At 46.4% G+C, this 23,333-nt stretch overlaps 2 long non-coding RNA genes across 10 annotated transcripts in view; both read left to right on the forward strand.

Moving 5' to 3' along the window:
• LOC140700259 (uncharacterized) overlaps window positions 1-23,333 on the forward strand; it is a 432,091-nt gene that overhangs the window by 67,024 nt on the left and 341,734 nt on the right. The gene's annotated exons all lie outside the window — the stretch shown is intronic.
• Window positions 15,578-22,866, forward strand: LOC140700261 (uncharacterized). The gene is made up of 3 exons (XR_012078638.1): window positions 15,578-15,666; window positions 20,954-21,071; window positions 22,657-22,866. It is a non-coding gene; the product is annotated as an uncharacterized lncRNA (long non-coding RNA).

A 23,333-nucleotide genomic window follows, 5' to 3' on the forward strand; every position in this document is an offset into this window, starting at 1 on the left:
CACTAAGTAAATGTCTTTTGAATGAATGAATTTACTGAACAAATACTGTGTCACAAGAGACAGATGCTGGACAGGAGGTGACTCTGAGATGAGTAAAATTCAGTTCTTATGTTCAGGAATTGCAGGGTCTGAAGGGAAGACAAATGCGGAAACAGATACAAACAATGGTGAAATCAGTGCAACCAAAAGGCGTTCTCTTTCATTGTTTCTATTATCCATTTATTCAGAGTATTTAATGTTTAACTACTGTTATGAGCCATGCTGTAACCTTAAAGCTGGATATATAGTGGAGGAAAAAAAAGAGATATGGACCCTGGGGCCCTTGACCATATGGTTTTCCCATGTGTGTCTGCATGGTAGGCAGCATACTGTGGTATCTGAGTGTGTAGGTTCTAGCCCCACACTGCCTGGGTTCAAGTTCTCCCACTTGGTAGTTCTACGACCTTGGGTGAACTGGTTAACATTTCTGTGCCTTAGTTCCTCTATCCTGTGGATTTAAATGTCTACTTCATAGAACTGTTTCGAGGATCAATTAATATCTGAAAACAATAGATTAGTGACCCTCTCATAGTAAGGACAGAATGGTATCCATCAGTTAAACAAATAGAATTGTACGTAATAAACTTGGGTTGTCTGAGTTTTGGCCAAATCCACATTCCACACTTACTATGTCTTGTCTTTAGATTGATGCATATTTTACACTTCAATGTTCATCCATGTAATTACAGCAAAAATAAGCCAAATATTACTGTCTGGGATGCATTGGCATAGATGCAATGATCGCACAGGGCATCCCCTTTGTGAAGCTCTCGTTGATCCCCGGGAAGAATCAGCAGCTCCATCCTCTGTGCTCCCACAGCACTTTGTGCCAAAAATTCTATTAAATGCTCATCGGAATGCCTAGAATTCAATCCTCATTCTTAACCAGTTGGCCAATATGAGGCTGATCCTTTGGTTCACCCCGCTCCATAAACCCAGTCCTGTAAATATTGAGAGTAAGAAATAATCCACCTGTTAAGACACGGAAAGCACTTAGAAAAGCTCATTGCACAAAGCACTCCATAACTGTCAGGTACCATTACATGTGCATCCATGTACCTCTGTGTTCATCAAGAGAATGGACACAGAGCTGACACTCCCGAGATAAGGGGCGTGCCCTCTTGAGCTTTGAGAGAGCTCCATTGGAATAAGCGGGGGCAGAGCGAGGGCAGATGTGTGTTTGGGGTGGATGAGGAGCAAAGGGTCACGTTCTGGAGCTGGTTCTGACTCTCCATTTCTCTCAGGCATAGAGGAGAGGGGCAGAAGCTCACCTCTGCTGCTCGAGTGGCCAGGGGTTGACCGAATTCACAGGTGTGGGTGCAGAAGAGAGGAGATGAGTAACGTCTTATTTCGGGGAGTCAGGAGGAAGTCATGTCTCTACTGATTTCAGAGGAGGTAGGAAGGGGTTCACCAGGCACCTAGCAATGGAAATTCACAGAAAGAACAGCACAGAAACAAAGGCACCCACGGCGTGACGTGTTTGGTTAATTACTGACACTTTGACAGTATTTGAACATAGTAGATAAACTGAGAGTTTCACGAGAAGACGCTGTGGAGGCATGGAGCTGGGCATTAAGGTCCTCAAAGGTCCCAAGCACTCCTGGGTATCTTTAAAAGGTAGAAAAAGAATGAATTAGCCCCCATGCCAAACCACTATGGCTCAGTGCCTTCTGAAACACATTTCTTCAAACAAAATCTTTTTTTTTCCCATACTTCTGCAATAACCAGTCTGAAGAATCTGGCATTTAAAGACACAAATGTTTCTGAAATACCCTACCACAGCAAAGTATCTGAAAATGTTTCTTAATTGTTAAAAAAAAAAAGATTTCTGTATGTGCTTGGAACGAGGTTTTTTAAACACCACCCTTGAAACACACCACGGTTTCCGGTCGCAAGTGGCTGAGGCTGGTGGTGCTAAGTGGTTTAATAGAGATGCGTGTGCCTCTCTCTTGCACATCATGCCTCCACTTCAGTGCATGATTTTATTTTTTCTGTTGAGTAAGTGCCCTAAAAAGTTGCCACAGACATACAGCCCAGCACGTGGAATGGTCACAGAGGATATCAGCACGGCCTCTCTGTAACCAGCCTGGCGGGGCCTTCGCAGAATCCTTTGGTCGATATGTGCTTTAATCTATCCAATATGGATGAGCTCTGAGTGCACTGACCAGAGCCACGGCCTCTCCAGTCAGCTTCAGTCAAATACAAGTCCCTGAACAGCTTCGTATGGAAAGAAAACTTATGCAAAGGAGCTGAGAAGAGAGAAGAAAGCCATGCTCATATTATAATTGAATGTAAAACAGGAATGTACTGGATTCCATTCTGGGCCGTGGGCCAGTGCCTGTCCCTCTGCTGCCGCACCCCCTTTGAGCAACGCTCCCTGCCCTGTGCACCCGGCTCTCAGTGTTCGCTGGACTTGCCCCTCCCTGAGTGCACATACCCATTAGGTTGTTAGCAGGTTAGCGCTTGGGTATCTGCTGTTTTCAGCTTCTAATGTTCATTGTCATTGTAGCGTCCCTTTTAGCACCAACGTACTTCAGGTGTCCAGAGTGCCTATAGCTCCCGGAACATGGCAAGCACTCATCCCTTTGGGATTCTGTGTGTGCCGCTCCTGCTGTTTAGAACGCTTGTCCCTCTGTTAGAGCAGACAGATAACTAAATACGAGCGGAGAAAGAGGAGCATGGGGCACATGGCAGGGACCCACACATCCTGTGAACAGTGGGGGTCCTTGGGCAGACAGAGGAAAGCAGGAGCCTCCCGACTGATAAGAAATCACACATTTTGGGCTGACAAGTGTCCTGGAGGCAGACAAAGAAAGGTAGGGAAAAGGCAGGAATCTCCAGCTTCTTAATGTAACCCTTTGCGCCTTATGCCCTCATTACAATAAAATTAGCCTTGCAGATAAGAAGTACCCATCATGCACTGAGACTGTGGCACTTCCGATCAAGACTAAATAAGGGCAAAATTCTCTCCTCCCCTCAGGAAGGTGGAGCTGGGATGAAAATCAGGGAATATAACCCCAAACCTTCCCTCCCCAATGAATATTTTGCCCATTCATTTTTACACCTTGTGTAACCAGCTTGCTGAAGAAACTCAGGGCAGCTGCTCACCTGAGTCTGCCCACTCTCCCCTTGAGAGCAACCTATCAATTAATAAATCCTCACTTTACTTTCTTAACCTCCATGTCTTCATCTTGGAATTCTTTCTGTGATAAGACAAGAACCTACTCTCTGGTAACACCTCCAGTTGTTCTTAGTCTGTATTAGTCTGCCTTGCTGCTATTAAAAAAAAAAATACCCTAGATTGGGTGGTTCAAACAATAGGGATTTATTTCTCACAGTCCTGGAGGCTGGGAAGTCCAAGTTGAAGGTGCCGGCCAATTCAGTTCCTGGTGAAAACTCTCTTCCTGGTTTTCAGAGGGCCATTGTCTCTTTGTGTCCTCACGTGGCTGAGAGTGATCTTTCTTCCTCTTTTTATAAAGCCACTAATCCCACCTTCATGATGGGCCCCATCCTCATGACCTCATCTAACCCTAATCACCTCCAAAAGTCCACCTCCAAATACCATCCCATTGGTGGGGAGTTGGGAGTTCCAACTTCAACATACAAATTTGTGAGGGAGGAATACAATTCAGTTCATAACATAGATCAGGTCTTTCTTGTCCTTCCAATCTTGGTTCAGATGTCAACTCCTTCAGAAAGCCTTTCCAATTCCCTCAACATGAATTGAGTTCCCTCTCTGCAAATATGTCTTATACCACACATTACACTGCTCCACTGCAGACACATTATTTGTCCTCTTCCTCATTAGACTGTGAATCCCTTGAGAGGAGGGCCCTGTCCTTTGTTCCTATTCCCAGTGAACATAACATGTAGTAAGTGTTCAATAAAAGATTCAATGAGAGCAGGAGACAAGCAATTACTTTGAAGAGAAAAGCACAGCAGATGAGATGACAGCCCACTTCTTTTTTTTTTTTTTCTTTTTTTTTCCCCACCCTCTACCCCGCCCCCCCCCCCCCCCCCCCCGTAACCACAAGTGACAGCCCACTTCTTGAATGGGCGTTATGGTCGTCGGCTTACACCCCAAGCACCAGGAGGGCAGCTTTGGAAGGAGGTGATCACTAACCAACCTTCTAACCTGGGCAGTGGAGGAAACGAGCTCTTACGTCTGTTCAATGGGACCTTAACTTTTCAGCCAATGTGTTCAGTTTCATCCCTGTATAATCACTTTTTCTTTTGAATCCACCAATTTAGGTCAAAGCTTATCTCTGAACTCAGGAAAGCAGATCCTGGGGGCAGAGCCTCTGTGAGTAACTATGCATAGATCAGGACGGGAGAACCCTTTGTTCGCAAATCCCCTACAGCTCACAACTTTTTGTTCTTCTCATTCTTTCTCTAACAAGCCTACATCTTCAGGCAATGTGGATGCTCCTAATAGGCAGAGAGGAAACTCACAGACTCCAAGTTGGGAAAAGAGATGGTCTATTTGCTGCTTTGTCCTGGCATATAATAGTTACTTAGTAAATATTTATTTAGTGAATGAATGACTAAACATTTTCTCCCTCTGTTTTTTTCCTGAGCAGAATTTTGCATTTCCCCTTCCCCAAGAATATTATCAAGGTTTGCCTAGGAATTCCTTTCACCCCACACCAAATAAGGGGGAGTTTCAGGGGTTCCGGGGGCATATCCTTTAGACCCGGAAGCATTTTGCTTTGTGGATGGCACTCTCTCAAAGTACGGTTAGTAACTGAGCCTAGACTCCTTTCTTCGGGACCAATTACTTGTACACATCCCAATTCCATACTGGAGTCCATGGTCCTACCTCTTTGGGGACCCATATTCCTCTTGGTGACTCCAGGTGTTTTCAGCCACCACTCTTGTACACTGGAAGGTTCCGAAGGGTCCCTTCAAGAACTAAACCTCTGGAACCCTGCATGCAGTCCAAGTCACTCCACACCCCCGTCTCTGTGATTTGACTCCCTGCTGCACTGTCTTCCCAGTGTTCTAGGGCGTTAGGGGTAGTGGTGTTCAGTTTCTCCCTGAATGTTTCTGTTATGTTTCTGCCTCTTGCCTGGGCACACCCCATCAGACTCCGTGTGTGCGTGCGTGCGTGTGTGTGCGTGTATGTGTGTGTAATTCTCCGTGGGCTACAGCCGTATTTCTCAGTCCTGGTTTGTGTCAGAATCACCTGGCAGCTCTTGCAGAATACCAGTGCTGCCTGGGTCCCGACTCAGGCCATTTGAATTAGAGTCTCAGGGAAAGGAGACCAGGGATTGGTGTTTAAAAAAACAAAATTCTCTGTATCAGTGTGACATAAATTGGAGTCCCTAGTACAGCCACCAGTATTACCCAGAAGCTTGTAAGAAATATAGATTCACAGGCTCCACCCCAGGTCTCCTGATTCAGAGTCAGGGAGAGGGGTGAGGGAGAAGGGGGAGAACCACTGGGGTCTAGACTGAGTTTGTGGGCTCCCGGGTTCCACTGCCCCTCTATACTTGGAATTTCAGGCAGGCTGCCAAGCTTCCTGAACACGAGCCAGGGAGTGGGTTTCCCACCACTGGCTGTATTTCCTTGTCCAGTGTTCCCTAGCAAGCCATGGTTCCCATTTCGCACACTCGCTTATTCAAGTCTCTGTAATTCCACACCACATCAGTTAGTTTGGATGTGCCAAATGTTTTCTAAAATTAGCTACATATTAAATAATTCTCCTGAGGCCTCATCTCCCAAAGCAGAGAACCATGGGTGGTCCAGTTTCCCATGTGGACATGGCAAGACAAGGAGCAAAACCAGTGGCGTTGTTCTTGAGGGCGTTGCAGGATGCACCAGGAGCGCCCAGGGCTGACACCGCCAGTGTCTTCTGCTCTAGGAAAAGCGACCCCAGCCTCAGCTGGGATCAGCTGAATCTCTCCAGCAGATGGGTGGTTCAGAGGCAGGCATGGATTTCTTCCTGGCTCGAGTGTGGTCTGCATCAGGCTTCACAACCTGAAACTGGAGTGGAGTGAGTTTCAGCGTAGACCATCCTGCATGACAAGGAAATCCACCAAGTAGGGAGTACTTTGCTGCCATGCTCTCTCTTTCTTGGACTCATGTGGGGCCTCTGCATATCCTTTGTCGTGGTGGCAGCCTCAGGATGACCTCATGCTATTGCTGGTCTGGGGAGTTGTAATCAGCCCTGTGGGGGCAGGGGAGCACTGCTCACAGATTCCTAAGAGTCCCAGACGTGCCCCCTGGATCGAGGAGCTGCATGTTCACTCACGCTGCTGCTGGAGCTTCTTTACTTTTCCAAGACTATTCTTATCATCCATGTGTCTCCGCATTGGGTGGATCCGATCCAGTAATCAAAGTATCATGTTTCTTTGTTTGTTTGTTCCTTTATGGAGGAACTGGGGATTGAACCCAGGACCTCGCGTATGCTAAGCACATGCTCTCCCACTGAGCTGTATCTCACGCTGGAAGTCTGGTATTAAGCTCCTTCACTTTTGTGTGTGTGTGTTGTGGGGGGTAGTTAGGTTTATTTATTTACTTGTTTCTGAATGGAGGTACTGGGGACTGAACCCAGGACCTCGTGCATGTTAGGCAGGCGCTCTACCCTGAGCTACACCCTCCCCTGCGCTCCTTCTTTAGGTCTGATACTTCATTCCTTGATTTTTCGGAGCGCCGCCCTTCTCCTGTTTCTCTGCAAGTTGAGTAATCTGAGTAAAAAGGGAGAGGATGTCTTAGGTGACCTTCAAGAGGTGACGGGCAGGAGGGAGACAGGGCCTTTGAATTCATCTCAAATCTTTGGGCTCCTTGCTGGTAATTGCTGCAGGGAGGCGGGTCGGAGTGTCTCCACGGACGTGCAGAGCCCTGAGGCACACTTTGTCTGATGCCATCTGTTTTGTGTTTTTAATAAACTTTTAATTTTAGAACAGTTTTCGATTTACAGAATTATTGCAGAGATAGTACAGAAAGTTCCCATACACGGCACATCCCGTTCCCTCTATTTTTAACATCTTACATTAGTTTGGTGCATTTGTCACAATTAAGAAACCAATTCTGATACATTATTATTAACTAAAGTCCAGAGTTTGTTCAGATTTCCTCAGTTTCCCCCAGTGTCCTCTTTCTGTTCCAGGGTCCCACCCAGGACACCACATTATGTCTAGTCATCATGTCTCCATAGGCCCCTCTAGGCAGTGACGTTTTCTCAGACTTTCCTTGTTTTTAATGACCTTGGCAGTTTGGAGCAGTATTGGTCAGATGTTTTGTAGACTGTCCCCAGTTGGGATTTATCCCATGTGCTTTCGTGATTAGACTGGGGTTATGGGTTTGGGGGAGGAAGATCCCAGAGGTAAAGTGTCATTTTTTATCATTTCACATCAAGGGGACACACTGTCAATGTAACTTGTTGCTGTCGATGTTGACCTTGATCATCTATCCAAGGTCACGTATGCCAGGCTTCTCCACTGTAAACTTAACCCCTCCACTTTCCATATTGTCCTCTTTGGAAGGAAGTCACTATGCACAGCTGGCACTTAAAGAGTGGGAAATCATGCTCCACCTGTTTGAGGGTGGAGTGTTTCCGAATATCATTTGAAATTTGTCTGCATGGCAGAATTTTTCCTCTTTTCTCCCATTTACTTCTTCCCTCAGCGATTTGTATAGACTCATGGCCATTTACGTTATAGTTTGGGTTATAATCGGACAGGACTGTGTTCTGTTGCTCAGGCTGTTCCAGCTTCCACCATTGGGAGCTCGTTCCGTGGCTCCTGCATTCATTTGACATGCTCATTATTGTGTTCTTTGCTGGCTTTTGTTTGTTTGTTTTTCTTTGTTTTTTGGTGCTGTTTTTATGGGTTGATATGTGGGCTGACACTGCTGGAGTCCGTGGTCCTGCTTATCTGCTTCTGCGGTCGCTTCGCTCCACTGCTAGGCTGCTGCTCTGCTGTTTCCCTGGGCAACTCTGTGCCCTCCCCCTGGAGCGTGTAGGGTGCGTTCCTGGTCCCTTGGCCACAGGTGCAGGCCACGGAGGCCCAGGAGTACTTCCTCCACCTCTCCACTCCCATGGCCACGTTGGTACCTTTGCCTCTATGCCACTTGAGTATGACACGGAGCTGAAGATGGAATTTGGGCAGCTGCAGCATCTCCCACCATCTTCCTCCAGGGTTTCCTAGCATGTGATGGTTGGAGGTAAGCCCCTCTGAGATCCCTTCTGCTCTGAGTTGAAAACTAGTTTGCAGGTGAATAGACTTGTCTATTGGGATGAAGTTTGTCTGCATTCAGATACTAGGTTGGTCACTTTTTAGCTGTGTGGTCTTGGGCAAATTATTCATTCTTTCTCAGGTTCTGGTTGTTAATCACTAACATGGGCTTAAAATGCCTGAGGTAAAATTTAGAATTAGGTTTTGCTATTTAAGACAGAAAAGCCCAGATACCACTGACTTAAGTAAAGTTAAGGAAAAGAGGCTGAGAAATGTTCTCTTTGCTCCCCTTCACCTGATGATCAGGGCAGGCGCTGTCACCAAAGAAGAACATTATGTGACAGTCGTCAGTGTCCGCCCTGTCCGTGGCAGGGTGCCCTGAGGGTGAGAAAGAACGTATGTCAACTGCCTGAGTATAGTAGGTGCTCTTTCCTTATTTTACAGTAATTTGTGAGGAGGTAGGACTTCAATATGGCAATAGGGAGGGACTGGGTTAGACCAGAGTCTCCTTAAGAAGGACTTCCTATGGTGAATAGAATATGAATTTTAACTTCTATTAGTCAGCAGTAATCAGAAGAGCGTTGTAAGACAGAACGGGGGAAAACAGGAAGAGAACGGTAATGTGATGTGCTCATTGCTTGATCTGTGTTATCTCATTCAGTTCTCACAACTGTCTCATGAGATAAATGGCTCTATTTTACTCTACTTTACCAATGAAGAAAATGAGACCTTGGACAGTTAACTGATCCGCCCCGTGGTCAGGTGACTCCTAAACGTTCAGGATTTACACTCAAGGACGTCAGGCTTTGAAGCCTGTGGTTCCAAGCACTAGGCTGTATTAGCCAACCATTCGTTCACGTGATGCGTGTTTGCTGAACTCCTCCTTCATGCCAGGCATTATTTGGGGCTTTGTGGTATCACGGTGAACAGCACAGACAAGCTATCTGCTTCCACCCACGCATATCCAAGTGGAGGAAACAGAAGTTAAGTAAGGGGAGCCGTAAATAAACAAAACAATCGCAGGCAGTGATGAACGCCCTGAAGGAAACAGAACAATTAGGGGATGACTTTTTGGGGATGGGAGGGTTTTTGAGAGAGGGTGGTCCAGGAAGTCTACACTGAGCTGAGAATGGAATGGTGAGAAGGAGCCAAACAAATGACGATTTGGAGGAAAGAGATTCAGGGAGAGGAAGCCCCACATTCCAGGGAAGTTTTTTTTTTATTAAATTAAATTAAATTAACTTATTTTTAACATTTTTAACGGAAGTATAGTTGATTTACAATGTTGCATTAGTTTCCGGTGTACATCAGAGTGATTCGGTTAGACATACATACACAGATTCTTTCTCATATTCTTTTCCGTGACAGGTTACTACAAGCCATTGAGTACAGTTCCCTGTGTGTACAGCACAGTAGGACCTCGTCGTGTATCTGTTCTGTACAGTAGTAGTCGTGCCTGCCAGTCCCAAACAAGCACCTGGCTGGTTTGAGGGTGGAGCTGGACTCGGCTTTGGGGAAGATGGCCGGAGGGTGAAGTTCTCCCAGCCACCCCCTGATCTTTAGTTATTACAGAAAAAAAAGTTGGAAGATTTACTCTTTTCTGGGGGGAGGGAAAAGGGCTCTGGAGAAGTGGGTCAGGAGAGCTCTCTGAACCAGTACGGTGCTGTGTATTCCCGTGTTTCTGTCTATGATTTTCTCTTTCTCTTGGTGTGTCGGGCATCGTTAGCCCACGTGACCGGCAGAGGCACGTCTCGCTCTTTTTGAGTCTGTGCCATTGCAGGTGGCCCTCGCGGGCTTCGTCATCAGTAAGAGACACATGCGTACTCCGGGTGGGTGGCCTTTGTCCAGGCTGAACAAGGATCTGAGGTTGCTGCGGAGCATCAGAGGATGGAGGAGACAGGTCAGCTGTCACCACTGACAGTTAAGCACACCCCGCGTGCACAGCGCTGAACTCCATGAAGGGGGATGTGGAGAGGGCAGGCGCAGAACCACAGCTCCCACAAAATCGGGTGAAGCTGAAACCCATCCAGTGATGCTATACAGGGAATAACACCACAACTGTTTGCTCCAGCATCTGACCCCCGAGGCTGGCTAGGAAGTTCAGGAGATGCATGGTCAAGGTTTTGCTCAGACAGTTGGATACTCCCTGGGTCTGGAACCCAGGACCAGGGTATGTGGTGAGAGCGGTGATGTGGCCCAAGAAAGAGCCAAGAATGGTCCTTAGAAGACCTGCATCCAGCTGGACTCTGCTGTGTTTTGTGCAGTCTTGGGTCACGATGACGGAAAGGTTGCAAGAGGCAATTGAAAAGAAGAAGTGGACCAGATTTAGGATGTGGGAGTTATCAGTTTTGGATGCTAGAGAGAGCGATGGGTCAGAAGTGAGCCAGTCAGAAAGGGCAGCCGACTTTAAAAATGTTGAGTTAGCAGCACCATTGAAGCACCAGGTTGCATTATGAGTTTAGGGAAAGAAGCAGGTTTATAAACGAAGCTTTGGGAATCTCATGGTGGGAGTTTCAGGTCAACAATAAAGACTTTTGCAGCTAGTGAGCTGCAGGGAACCATTAAATCAGGCTTCTAAGGTGACGGCTTACTAACCTGCAACTCTGGCCAGCCCTGAAAAACTGAACAGGGCCAGGCACGGGCGGTAGGAGCTGCCGCGTTGGGGTTGCAAGGGACGTGGAGGCGCTCAGCTCTCTGCAGCGATGCGGGAAGTCACGTGCTCCTCTTGGTGACTCCTCCTCAGGCGCTGACCCCCCAACCCTTCTCACAGCCCATTTTTCTTGAGTGCTAAATGATGGAAGACAGACAATTAAGCCAGAGCCCCAGCACTTCATCTGCTGTTGGTTTCCTTAATTGTATTTCCTACACACTCTTTTATAAATAGATTTAAGCAAGACACTATGTTCTTTAATGTGTGCATTTCTGTTGCCATGGAAACAGTTGCTTTTATCACCCCCCCCCACCCCCAGCCCAAAGTGTAGTCATAAAGTAGAACTTAGCACCTGTTTTTCCAGGCAGGTGAATTATCTGCTAATCCTTGTTCTCTAAGAAGCTTTCCAGGAGTGGGTCGGAATAACCTGCCGATAGCATCGCTTTAAGAAAAGAATCAGGTGAGGGTCTGCGGTTTCCAGAAGATACAACCCATCCTTGCTAACCCTGTAAGTGAAAGCAACTCGTTCCATAGAGTCATGGGCTGTTGGAACTGGAGAGGGATCTCTAAAGATACCATTCTCAATAACAATAATAATTAAAACCACCTTAGACTGTGCATTCAATGCATTAATTCGTTTCTAAAGGGATCCTTTAATTAAATCATTTGTTTGAAAACGTTTACTGAACACTAACTAGTACGGAGTTGCTCAGACAGAGGTCATCATCTCAGAACATTGCAGACGCCTGTCACATGGAAGGGACTCAGCCAGTGTTTCTCTGGGAATGAATAAAACTGCTTCCTCCTCCAGCCAGTGGGGTATACAGACATTTAATGGGTTATAAGGTTTTACGCCACGTGCTGGAATATAAATACGTCCAAAGCATGATGGTGGCATAAAATGCGTGGGTCGTAGATCTACTTCCTCTATTTTTTTTTGCACGAAGTGTGAAAATTAAAAGCAGAGGATTAAAAGGAAAGACATTTGGTCACATCACCTGACTATTTAGTCACAGAACCAAGTCTAGGACCCAGGTTTCCTGAATCCCGGCCTGGCAGCCTCCTCCCACATCATGTTGACTCCCAGTGTTACCCAAGCTTCAGTAGGAATCAGCCAGGGACTTTGTGAATATGCCGATGCTGATTCAGTAGGTCTGGGCTGGGGTCTGAACGTCTGCATTTCAAACAAACACCAGGGTGATGCTGATGCTGGTCTGAAGACCACAATTTGATTTCTAAAGCTCTAAAACACCATTCTGCACCTTCAGAGGTACTGGACCCCTTGGGGTGTCCGACTGCAGCTAAAGTTATTTGGTTGAAAACAACAGAAACTCTGATTAATACATATAGCATGGCAAAACACAAAATAATATAATCAGTTATGTAGAAGAATATATCATGGTCTATATGAATCCACATATGTATATGTATGTATGTAGAGTTGACCCTTGAATAATGCTGGGGTTAGGGGAGCTGACTCTTCACGCAGTCCAAAATCTGCATCTAACTTAAAATTGGTTCTCTGTGTATGAAGTTGTGGTCCCTCCATATCTGGTCCTGCATGCTTGGATTCGACAACCCAGATTATGTACTATTGAAGTATTTGCTTTTGAAAAGATCCAAGGATAAGTGGACCCATGCAGTTCAACCCGCATTATTCAAGGCTCAACTGTATTCATCTACGTAGGTGTGTGTATATATATTCATGTACATTGTGTGTATAATAGGATGGTGCAAAGGAGCAGTGGAGCCTCCAATCATCAGAAAAGAAGATGAGCAAAGCAAACCCAGGGTCTGCCCGGGAGAACTTGAGGCAGCCCCTTAAGGGGACCGCTGTCAGGGTGATTATGTTCCAATCTCAGGGATATGTCCCTCTTATTGAAGGCACAGTTTTCCAGGGAAGGGAGCCCCATTGATCTGGGTGAGTCCAGGGCTGGCCCCTCAGCTGGGGGAAGCTTGGGAACTTTGGAGGACAGTTCCATACTCACCAAAGGGAAATGGGAATTCGTGCTAGGCTGTCAGGAGAAACAGATGGCCAATAAAGACCATATCTCCAAAAAAAATGCACATACAGCTACATATAATCAGCCGGCAACCCCACTTCTCACGTTTTTGATGGCCACCTGTGTGGTCCAGGCCATCCACGGACTGAGGGATCCCTGCATTTGCTTCCAAAGAGAGCTTCCTGTTCTCCACTGCCCCCTTCAGTCTGTCCCACACTCAGCAGATGGAGACTTGAAACCCACGTCGGATCATGTTAGATCTTTGCGCATAGCCCTCAGCTGGAATCCCAGTATTCTCAGCGAAATCGAAAGCAGAGTCCACACATTGCTCTACAAGATGCAACATGCCTCCCCACTACCCCCACCCAGCCCTGCCCTCACTCTCCCTGTCCTCCGCTCCTGCCCTCCTCCCCAGCACTCACCACACTCAGCCACCCTGGCCTCCGTCCCATCCCCTGAACATGCCAAGACTTTCTCATTTCAGGGTTTTGGCATTTGCTGTTTCTCTGCCTGGATTGCTGTCTCTCAGATGATCGCACTGCTCCTTCCCTTACTTTGTTTAGCTCTCTGCTTAAGGCTCACTTTCTCAAAAAGAGCTTCCAGCTCCTGTTACCAGAAAAAGTGACCTGCCAGCCGGCTCACTCTCTGGCCTCTTAGCTTTATTATTGACAGAAATGTGTATTTGTTTAATGTTTCTTCTCTCACAAGGATGTAAGCTGTACAAGGGCAGGGACATTTGTTTTCTCTTCTTGTAATTTTGTTAACCCAAGAGGTAGCAGAAAGAAGGTGTTGGCACTTGTCGGTAAGTAAGTATTGTGAGAAGAACGAATGAGCATACATCTATTTACACACACACAAACACATTTTTGCCTGTGGTTTTAGGGGATTTACAGGCCTTCTGAAGCATGGGGGGGTCCATACCTCTTGGGTTAGAAAACTCTGCTGTGACCCAGGTATCTCTAACCCTGAGTGAAGGGGGTCTCAGTGATCCTGTGACCCACCACTCTCTTCGTCCTCTCCAGGTTGGCTTTCAGAGTAGGGCAATGGCATTGTGTTTTCCACCTTCGGGTAACAAAATTGCAGTTACAGGAGAGTTACTATAAAAATAACAATAATTGACACCTGTCCAGGGCACAGAATGTGATATGTTAATAACAAAGTGGCTCTAATATCATTTGATAGACAGGTAGACTAGGTGGACAATAACATAAAGCCCAGGTGTGCTAGCTAGAATGTACAGAGGGTAAAAGGGGCCACAGAGAAAAATAGCATCAAGGAAGGCGGATAGGCAGTACCATTGACTGAGAAGAGTTGCAGTGAGAAGTAGGATTTTCAGGGAAGAGCTCTCTGTTGGAACAGAAAGTTCCATGGATACAAAGAGATCTTGGGAAGACTGTTCCAGGAGGATGGAACAGGAAGTGCAAAGGCCCTGAGGCAGGAGTCTGGTTAGGGTGTTTGAGTCACAGCAAGGAAGTACACGTGGCTGGATGGAGGGAACAACAAGAGATGAGAAGGAAATGTAGTCAGACCAGAAAATGTAGGGCCTCGTGGGCCTTTGTAGGGACTTTGGCTTTCCCTTGGAACAAGATGGGGTTCTTTGGAATTCTGCAAGCAGTGGAGTGGCATGATTCAACCTGTGTTTTTATAGGATTATATTGGCTGCTGTGTTGAAAGTACACTCTAGGGGGTGAGCAGGGAAATGGAGGGAGCATGAGGAAGCTCAGTCATCATCACCAAATAAACAAAACGCATCTTTAGTCTCTCACCTGTCCTGGTGAATCTCACCCACAGCCAGTATCATGGGAACTTGTTAAGACTTCATTACTGACAATGAATTAAGTTAGCCTGGCAAGAGAGCTGTCATTCCTTCTGGGTGTGCCCCAAACGTCCCAGACAAAGAGGTCCAGATGCCTGTTTGCTTCATCAAGGTGGGCTGGACCCTGGAGAGCTCTCTTAGCTGAGTTTTAGAATAATCATCCTTCTGTAGATGTACAGCTGGCAACGAGCTGGGCGATAGGAAAAAAAAATGTTGCTAAAATCAGGAACCACCCTGCAAATTGAAATCAGTTAAGTTCAGTCAATTGCTGACTGATTTTATGTTATGGGATTCAGATGCTCCAAGGCTCAGTCAATTGAAACCCTGTTTTGAAATGAGCCAGTTCTGGATGGATCTTCTGTTCTATTATTAAAAGAAATGGATCTGTTCAGAGTGTAACATACGTAACACTAAGAGCCCATTTGGTAGATGGACATGCTTGTTTTTTTTATCCCCGAAAACCTGAAACTAAATTCTGGAGAAAATCAGAGACCTGTAGATTTTTTAAGGCAAGTCATCTTCAATGTTGCAGGATGACCTTGTTTTTATTAATCCAGGAACTGAGACTCAGAGAGAGCCAGTAAATGGCCCAAGGTAGGCTAACTGATGTGGTGAAGACTCTCGAGATTTTGGCTTACTGCAGTCAAGTTGAAACTCTCACTCATATCACAGTCCAGCAAGGGCGGGCAGAGCTCTGCTCCATACAGTCCCTGGGAACCCAGGTTCCTTCTAGTTTGCGGCTCCTCCCTGCTACAGGTCCCCAGAGACATTTCCATTAAGGTGGAGAAAGAGTGTGAGGACCACGCCAAGGGCATTTTTATGGGCTGGATGTAGCAGTTGACACGTATCACATTTGCTCATGTTTCACTATCCAGAACCCAGTTCTGTGGCTGCAGCTGGACAATGTTTTCTAACTCTGTGCCCCTGAAGAAGAGAGCGTGGATATTGTGAGCACCTGACATGCCCGCCAGAACCACATAGGTACGAAGAGGCAGAGCTGGGGCCTGAGCCATGAACAACAACAAAAGAGAGGAAGTGCCTAATGTATTTTTGATCCTTTCCTCCCCGCATTCTTCCTTCCCTCTTCGTCTCTCCTTTCCTTATTCCCCCCGCTACCCTACTTTCCACATCTTTCTTTCCTGGATACCTTATAAGCATCTGCTAGATGTCAGAGGCGTGGGGAGATTCAAGCTGAAACCAGCATGGAGCCTCAAGGGCTTTTGGTCTAGTTTAAAGATAAGACGTAGATATAGGTACTCAGCACAGAGGCAGACGTGATAAATGCCCCCAGAGTGGTGCACAGCGCTGTGGAGAGCATGAGTTGGAGGACCTGCGGAGGGCTGGGGTGAATTCTGACAGCATCCTGTGCCCAGCTGCAGGCTGTTTGACCTTGACTTGCTCACCCTCTCCGAGTTCATTTCTACAGGTCTAAGATGAGGGCTGTGAGACCCTCCGGGGGTAGCGTTGGGATGGAATGAGCATTTCCAGAGAGGCTCCATAGTATGCAGTTACTCTGCATGCAGGCTGTCTTCTCCTTTGCCCAAGTCAGGACTAGAGATCCCCAGAGGAGGGGGAGGTAGCTTCCTCCTGGTGATGGGGAGAAGACTGCTGACACCGGTAGAATTTGAGCTGGATCTTGGCTGCCATAACAAATTACTACAAGTCTGGGGACTAAAACAGGAATTTATTATCTCACAGTTTGGGAGGCCAGAAGACTCCAGTCAAGGTGTTGGCAGAGCTGAGCTCTCTGTGAAGAATCTAGTGGAGAATCCGTCCTTGCCTTTGCCAGCATCCTGTGATCCTGGGTGCTCCTTGCCTTGAGGAAGCTGAACTCTGATCTCTGACTCCACCTTTATCTCTGACTCCTCCTCTGAGTCTCTGTTTCATAAATCTTTCTCTCCTTTCTCTTATAAGGGTACTTGGTCATTGGGTTTAGGGCCCACCCTGAATCCAGGATAGCAGCATCTCAAGGTCTTTAGCCTAACCACGTCTGCAAAGACCCTATTTCCATATGAGGAACCACAGACAAGGACTTTGATGTGTTATCTGGGGGCCACCATTCAACCCGCTGCAATCACCAGCTCCCTAGATAATCTACCCCCTCACTAAAATGGGATACCCAAGGGTTAGCACTGGGCTGATAGAAAATTCTGCATTCACAGGGCAGTGGCTTCAGTCCTAGGATATTAGTTTCCTCTTGCTGCAGTAACAAGTTAACACAACTTAGTGGTTTAAACAACACAACTTTATTATCTTTCGATTCTGTGGGTCAGAAGCCTGATACAGTTTCACTGGGCTGAAGTCAAGGTGCCAGCAGGTCTGGGCTCCTCCTGAGAGCTTGAGCAGAGAGTCCAGTCCCTGGTCTCTTCCAGCTCCTAGAAGCCTCCTTGGCTCATGATCCCTTCATCCGGGTTCAGTGTCGGCAGCACAACATTACAGCTCTCTCTGACTCTGACCTCCACCTCCTCTAAGGGTCCCCTGATGACAAGGCCTATAGGGAGCATCCAGGATGACCTCGTCTCTGCCAAGTTCCTTTTGCCGCGTAAGGTAACGTGTCCGCAGGCTCTGGGGATTAGGACGTGGACATCTTTGTTGGGGGATGGGGCTCTGCTCTTTCTGTGATACCTGGTGAATGTGTTTTTCACAGAGTTCTCACTCCATGGAATGCCCTGTGCTGAGCTGGGTATGGGTGAGAGCATCTTGCTTTGCTCTGTTGATACCTTCACGATCTCCACTGGGTGCTGCTCCAGTGCCCTGCAAGACTCCTTTGTTTGTCCAGCGTCCACCCAGGTGCAGGAAGGCTGGAGCGAGGTCTAGAGCAGATTGTCACTACTCGCCAATCATCCGTCCCCCAATTAGCTAGCCCTGGAAACTCCCTATAGTGAGTCTTTATTCCTTTAAGGCTTCGATTCTTTTAAAAGACTGTCTGAGAAAAAATGGGGAGGGGCAAAGGAGTGAAATGACTCGTTGTTACCAGTTGTTCGGACTTCAGAATGAATCCGTTTTTGATTATTTTTGTTGTTGAGGAACACAATGGACAGCACTGAGAAGGGAGTAAAAGGACTTTTCATATGTGGTTGTGCAGAAGGAACAGAACCCACCAGGCCCTGTGTTGGGAGTGGGCTTGAGTGGGGATGGACGCTACAGAAAGGGGGCTGAGAATGTGATGCCGGCAGGCTGAAGGTGAAATATCTTTTTCAAATATGGTCTCTACCCACCAGCCTGGCTCTCTGGCTTTTCTGGCTGGTATCCCAGCCCCTCTCCTTATGCTTACATAGTGTTAGTACATGGTCATCCAGTGTCTACAGTGTTTGTGAATAAGATGGCTCTTCTGCAAGGCTATGCCCATCTCCATTGAAAGCCCTCCAGTGGAGACAGTGTGAACAACACCAACCACAGATCCAGGTCTCCAGAACCATATTCAAGGTGGAAGGGGTGGACCCCTGGGGAGAGGACTCTTGGAGTCACTCCCTTATGATTACCCGGCAAAGGGACTCCACCCACCTCTCTGCACCCCTCAGGATCTTTATGTGTCTGCAGTGCTTTGTGGTACAACCTCAGGGCTGCACTGATGGGAGCAGGGCACTCATTATTGAGCTGGTTTTGCAGAGCTAGAGTTATGGAGGGTTGAGGGCTGGGACACAAATTGGATTAAGGGCAGTATTTTCTTTCATCAGCACACAAACGAGCCATAGGCCAGTACAGACTTTCTGCTTCGACTGCATTAAACCTTAGTGTTCAGTGTCGGGTAAGCAAGGGATGCTTTTGAGGGGCCAGCAGAAAGAAGCCAACAGCGATCACTGTTTTGGCTTCAGACAGAAAAATCTGATATACTTGAGACTGTATCACTTTGCTCGGGCTGCCATACCCAAATACCAGGCTGGGTGGTTTTACAAAAAAGAAGCTTACTTTCTCACTGTTCTGGAGGCTACAAGTCTAAGATGTAGGTATCAGCAGGGCTGGCTTCTCCTGGGACCACTCTCCATAGCTTGCAGACAGCTGCCTTCTTGCCGTGTCCTCACATGGCCTTTTCTCTGTCGGCACACACTCCTGGTGTTCCTTTCTCTTCTCATAAGGACACTAACCCTTTTGGATCAGGGCCCCACCCTTATGACCTCATTTAACCTTAATTATCTCCTTAATGGCTCCATCTCCAAATACATTGGGGATTAGGGTTCAACATACTAATTGGGGGGGGGACAAAATTCAGTTCACAATGAAAATCATGCTTCTGGGTGGAAACACCCAAGGAGAAACAGGTAACTTCTGGGAAAACATGCCCATTTGGAAAAGCAACCACTGGAGACAAATATCATTGTCCATGGAAACATATACTGTCTAGCCAAAGTGCCTACTGTGAAAAATATATATCAGGAAGAATTTTCACTTAAAATTCTCCGAAGGGAAAATACCCTCTGGGAAAAAAACTTTAATTGTGAAAATACTCACCATGGAAACATTCACTGGGAAAAGTATCAGTTGGAAAAAATCATTACAAAACACAGCAGGGTGGGGATAACCTCTGGAGAAATAGCTTTTCTGGGAAAAATGCCTGTTAGAAAAAAATTCACTAGAAGAAATGACCTCTCAAAAAATACGCACAGGGAAAACTATATACTGGAAAAAAACACACCTAGAATTTAAAATACCTAGAGAAACATATCCTGAATGGGACAAATATTCACTGGGAAAATATGAATAGAAAATTATATTCATCAGGAAAATGACCTTGACTATATACCTATTGCAAAAAAACAGGAAACGGTCGTTTATTTTGTGCACATCATGTTTCATGCATTCTTCTAATAGTTTTAGGTCCGTTAGCTCACTTACTTCTCATAAAAGCTCTATGAGGTGGGTACTATTCGATGCCCATTTTATATGTGAGGAAACTGAGGCACAGAGAGATAAGTAACTTGCCCACAGTTCACAGGGAGTAGATGACAGCCCCCAGCTTTGAACTCAGGCATTGATCCATTCATTCATTTATTGAGCACCTACCACATTGTGTTAGGCAATGGAGTCTATCACCGAATGAAACTTAAATCTCAAGTTTTAAGAAATTAATGTGGGAGACAGATTCGTAAGTGGACAATGAAATTATAGTGAAATGAGCCTTTATATATTCACGTCCACCTTGAAAACCGAAGTCAAATGTCTCCACTAGCTCCTTTGTGTGCTTACAAAGGAAGCAACTGTCCTGGCTGCAGTAAGCCCCAGCTTCCCTGGGAATGACAGCCACTGGGGAAACTTCAACACCCAGGAGAATACTCGTTGGGAAAACACACTCCCACAGGAAAGTTGAACAAAACACGCAGCTCTGGTGGGTACTTGTTTGGAACTTAGTCTGGTCTCTCCACTGTCCAGTCCGGGTCTGCCCTTGACCACATGAGCACGGCTGAGATGGCCAAGGCATGCTGGCTAGGAATGCAGAATGGGCTACAGGAGCCTTGCTGCACGGCGGGGGGGGGGGGGGGGCGGATCGGATGGCCCCTGGTGGAAGTTCTGAGTTCTCTTGATTTTTAAAAACCTTTCCTTGCATGTGGTCTAACCCCACCAATGTGCTAGCGCCACGAGTTCAGGTCCTGCCTGTGTAGTTCATCTCAGCGTCCCCAATGCTTCGAAAAGTCTGTGCTCAGTGAGTAAACATTTCCAAAAGAAGGAAGTTTGGCCATTGCATGGCAAGATACTAACTGCATGGATGCAGGAGTCAGATGACCTCGTTTAAATCTTGGTGTTGCCGTTTCCTGGCTGTGCTGCCTTGGCTCAGTTACTTGCTAACTCTGAGCCTCACTTTCCTCCTACAGTTTGTTAACCAAAATTTCAGAAATGGAGACCTGATGGAAGTAAAGAGGTGTTTATTTGAGCTTAGCTAGGACTGCAGCCCCCCGAAGAATAGATTAAAGAAGCACTTGAATTGTGTTTATTCTGCTTGACTACAAAATAGAGAAAGCTTATCAAGGCATGAACCACAGTTAGTTTCATATTTATTTGCCAAGAATTATGATTGGAGTTAGCAAGAGGTAAGGGCTCTTGTAAGCAAGGATTGGCTGGGGTCTGAAGTGGTTGCCTATTTGCAAAGAGAGTTCCTTGAGACCACAAGGTTGCAGCTAGCAGATATTCTGAAAATGGCTGATGGTGCCCTTGGCTATGGTATAGGTCAGAAAGGTCAGGTTCTCAGTGGTGCAGGGACGTGTCTGAGACCAGATCCTCAATGGCTGCCCGCCTGAACTGTGATTACTCCATTACGGTTTCAATCTGCCATCAGGTTACTGGGAGGAGTTGATGATATAATGCCTATCGAGTGCTCAGTGTAATGCCTGCCTCATGGTAGATGGTCAGAAATCATCAGGACTGGTCCCTCCCTTCATGAAGTGTATAGTCAGGTGAGTCACCGCCTAGACACCCTTCTGCCTCCAAAAATTCCAACTTGGAGGCAGGGACCCAGAGAGGACTGATGACTTAAGCCCAGAATTTGCAACTCAGGTTTTCTTTCTCCTCAGTCTTATCTAGAGAACGTGTGTACTGTAGGGTTCCATCTGCTTCTATAATAAAACATAAATTATTAAAACCATAAAATATTGATGAACTGTTTTATAAAACAGAGGGACTTTAATGTATTGATTATGAATCGAGAAAGCCTTAATGAGCTTCAGGAGGAGAAATAATTGGGAAATGATAGTGGGTTGATTTCCTCCTGTGCCTCTGAATGAGAAGCAGTTACGAGACTAAGTTCCCTCTGTCCCATTTTGCGTCGCTGTCACCTAGCATTTTTGCCACGGTAGCTTTAAAACCTACACTTCCACAGGCATTAATTCCACCCCAACCTGCAAAGAGAAAGAGAAGGAGGTGGGGAAACCTTCTTGTCAAAAAAGCAGCGAAGCATTCTGGTTGGAAACTTACTGGCTTTTGTGTATCTCCCTGGGTGGTTTCCATAGACTCTGGAAAACTGGCCCACAGAGGGGAAGTACCTTGTCCAGGATCTCCCAGTTCACTGGGGTCAGGACTTGGCCTGGCACCCAGGTCCCCTGAGCCTCGTGCTGGTGATTTTGCTATTTCTACATCCAAAGAGGGACTTTTGGATGTCAAGAGCTGGTGATTTTGCTATTTCTGCATCCAAAGAGGGACTTTTGGATGTCAAGTGCTGTTCAAATGTGGAGCAGGCTTTGGGGGGTTAGTCTTGGCGGATAGTGAGACCTCCGTCACTGGCAGTATGGAAGAGAGGCTGGGTAACCTCTGAACCTCAAGTAAGGGGATCTGAAATTCTGTGGAGTGATGTGGTTGCTCCCTCAGTCATCCACACTGGCCTGCTGATCTTCAAAATCTCCCAGGTTAAGTCTCAGGCTGGCAGCTTTAGATCCAATCCAGCTGCATCTTGCTGATTCTCAGGCACGTTAAGGAAGGGGAGGAGTCTGCTGTCACTTACTGCTCAAGCAGTACAGATGTTATATGAGACCGGAAAGATAAGTGTCATACCGAGGAGGGACCAAGGCTCAGGGAAGTCAGTGGAACTACCCAGGTTCACGCAGCCCATCGGTGGCAAAATCCAGGGCCAGTGCCATTGTCTTTGGAGAACGGGCCTACCGTTCCTGTGTAAATACCACGCTGCCTTTTCATTATGTGTGGGGTTAAGACTTATTCACATGGTATGATCAGAAAGTAAGGTCGCATCCGCGATTGGATTTTCACTGTGCCCTCTGAACATTTTCAGAGAAGGGCTGAATGAGGCTGGCTTTCTTGACACCAGAGCCCACTGTGCGGGTAATCATGATGTGTGTGCAGTGAGACCAGCTGAGGTGAGGGGTTGGTTGCTACCTCATTTTACCTCCACTTATGTTAGGTCTGATTCTTGCCAGGAAATTCAGTAGGAAGGATGCTAAAATACTAGCAGCAAATATTTATTGAGCACTTTCTTTGTGCCAGGCAACTATGCCAAGTGTTTAATACCGTTCGCTCATTTTTTTTTCACAGCCATCTTTGAAGCAGCAACTGTAATCAGCCCATTTTACAGATGAAGGCACTGAAGTACCGAGTTAGTGAAGCCAGGATTTGAGCCCAGTGAGATGGACTTGAGAGTCTATACTCTTTCTTTAAAAAAAACTGAGATATAATTGACATGTAATATTGTGTAAGTTTAAGAGGTACATTGTATGGATTTGATGCACTTATATTGCAATATGATTGGCATTGTAGAGTTAGTTAACGCCTCTATCACATCACATAATTATCCTTTCTTCTGGCAGTGGAAACAATTAAGATCTATTCTCTTAGCAAATCTAATGTTTATAATACAGATTTGTTGTCTCTAATCACTGTGCTGTGCAGTAGGTCTCAGGCTGTTATTTATCACTAGTTGCAAATATGCAGCTTAAACAACACCTTTCCTGTTTCCCCAGCCCACAGCTCCTGGTGACCATCATTTCACTGTCTGTTTTTGTGAGTTTGTTCTTTTTAGAGTCCAGGTAAAAGGGCTGTGATACAGTATTTGTCTTTCTCGATCTGATTTATCCCACTCAGCATGATGTCTTCAGGGTCCATCCATGTCATCACAGATGGCAGGATGTCCTTCTTTCTCATGGCTGAGTAGTATTCCATTGTGTATATATATGACATCTTCTTTATCCGTTCGTCTGTTGATGGGCACTTAA

Source organism: Vicugna pacos, chromosome 12, assembly GCF_048564905.1.
Source record: "Vicugna pacos chromosome 12, VicPac4, whole genome shotgun sequence".
Classification (NCBI taxonomy): Eukaryota; Metazoa; Chordata; class Mammalia; order Artiodactyla; family Camelidae; genus Vicugna; species Vicugna pacos.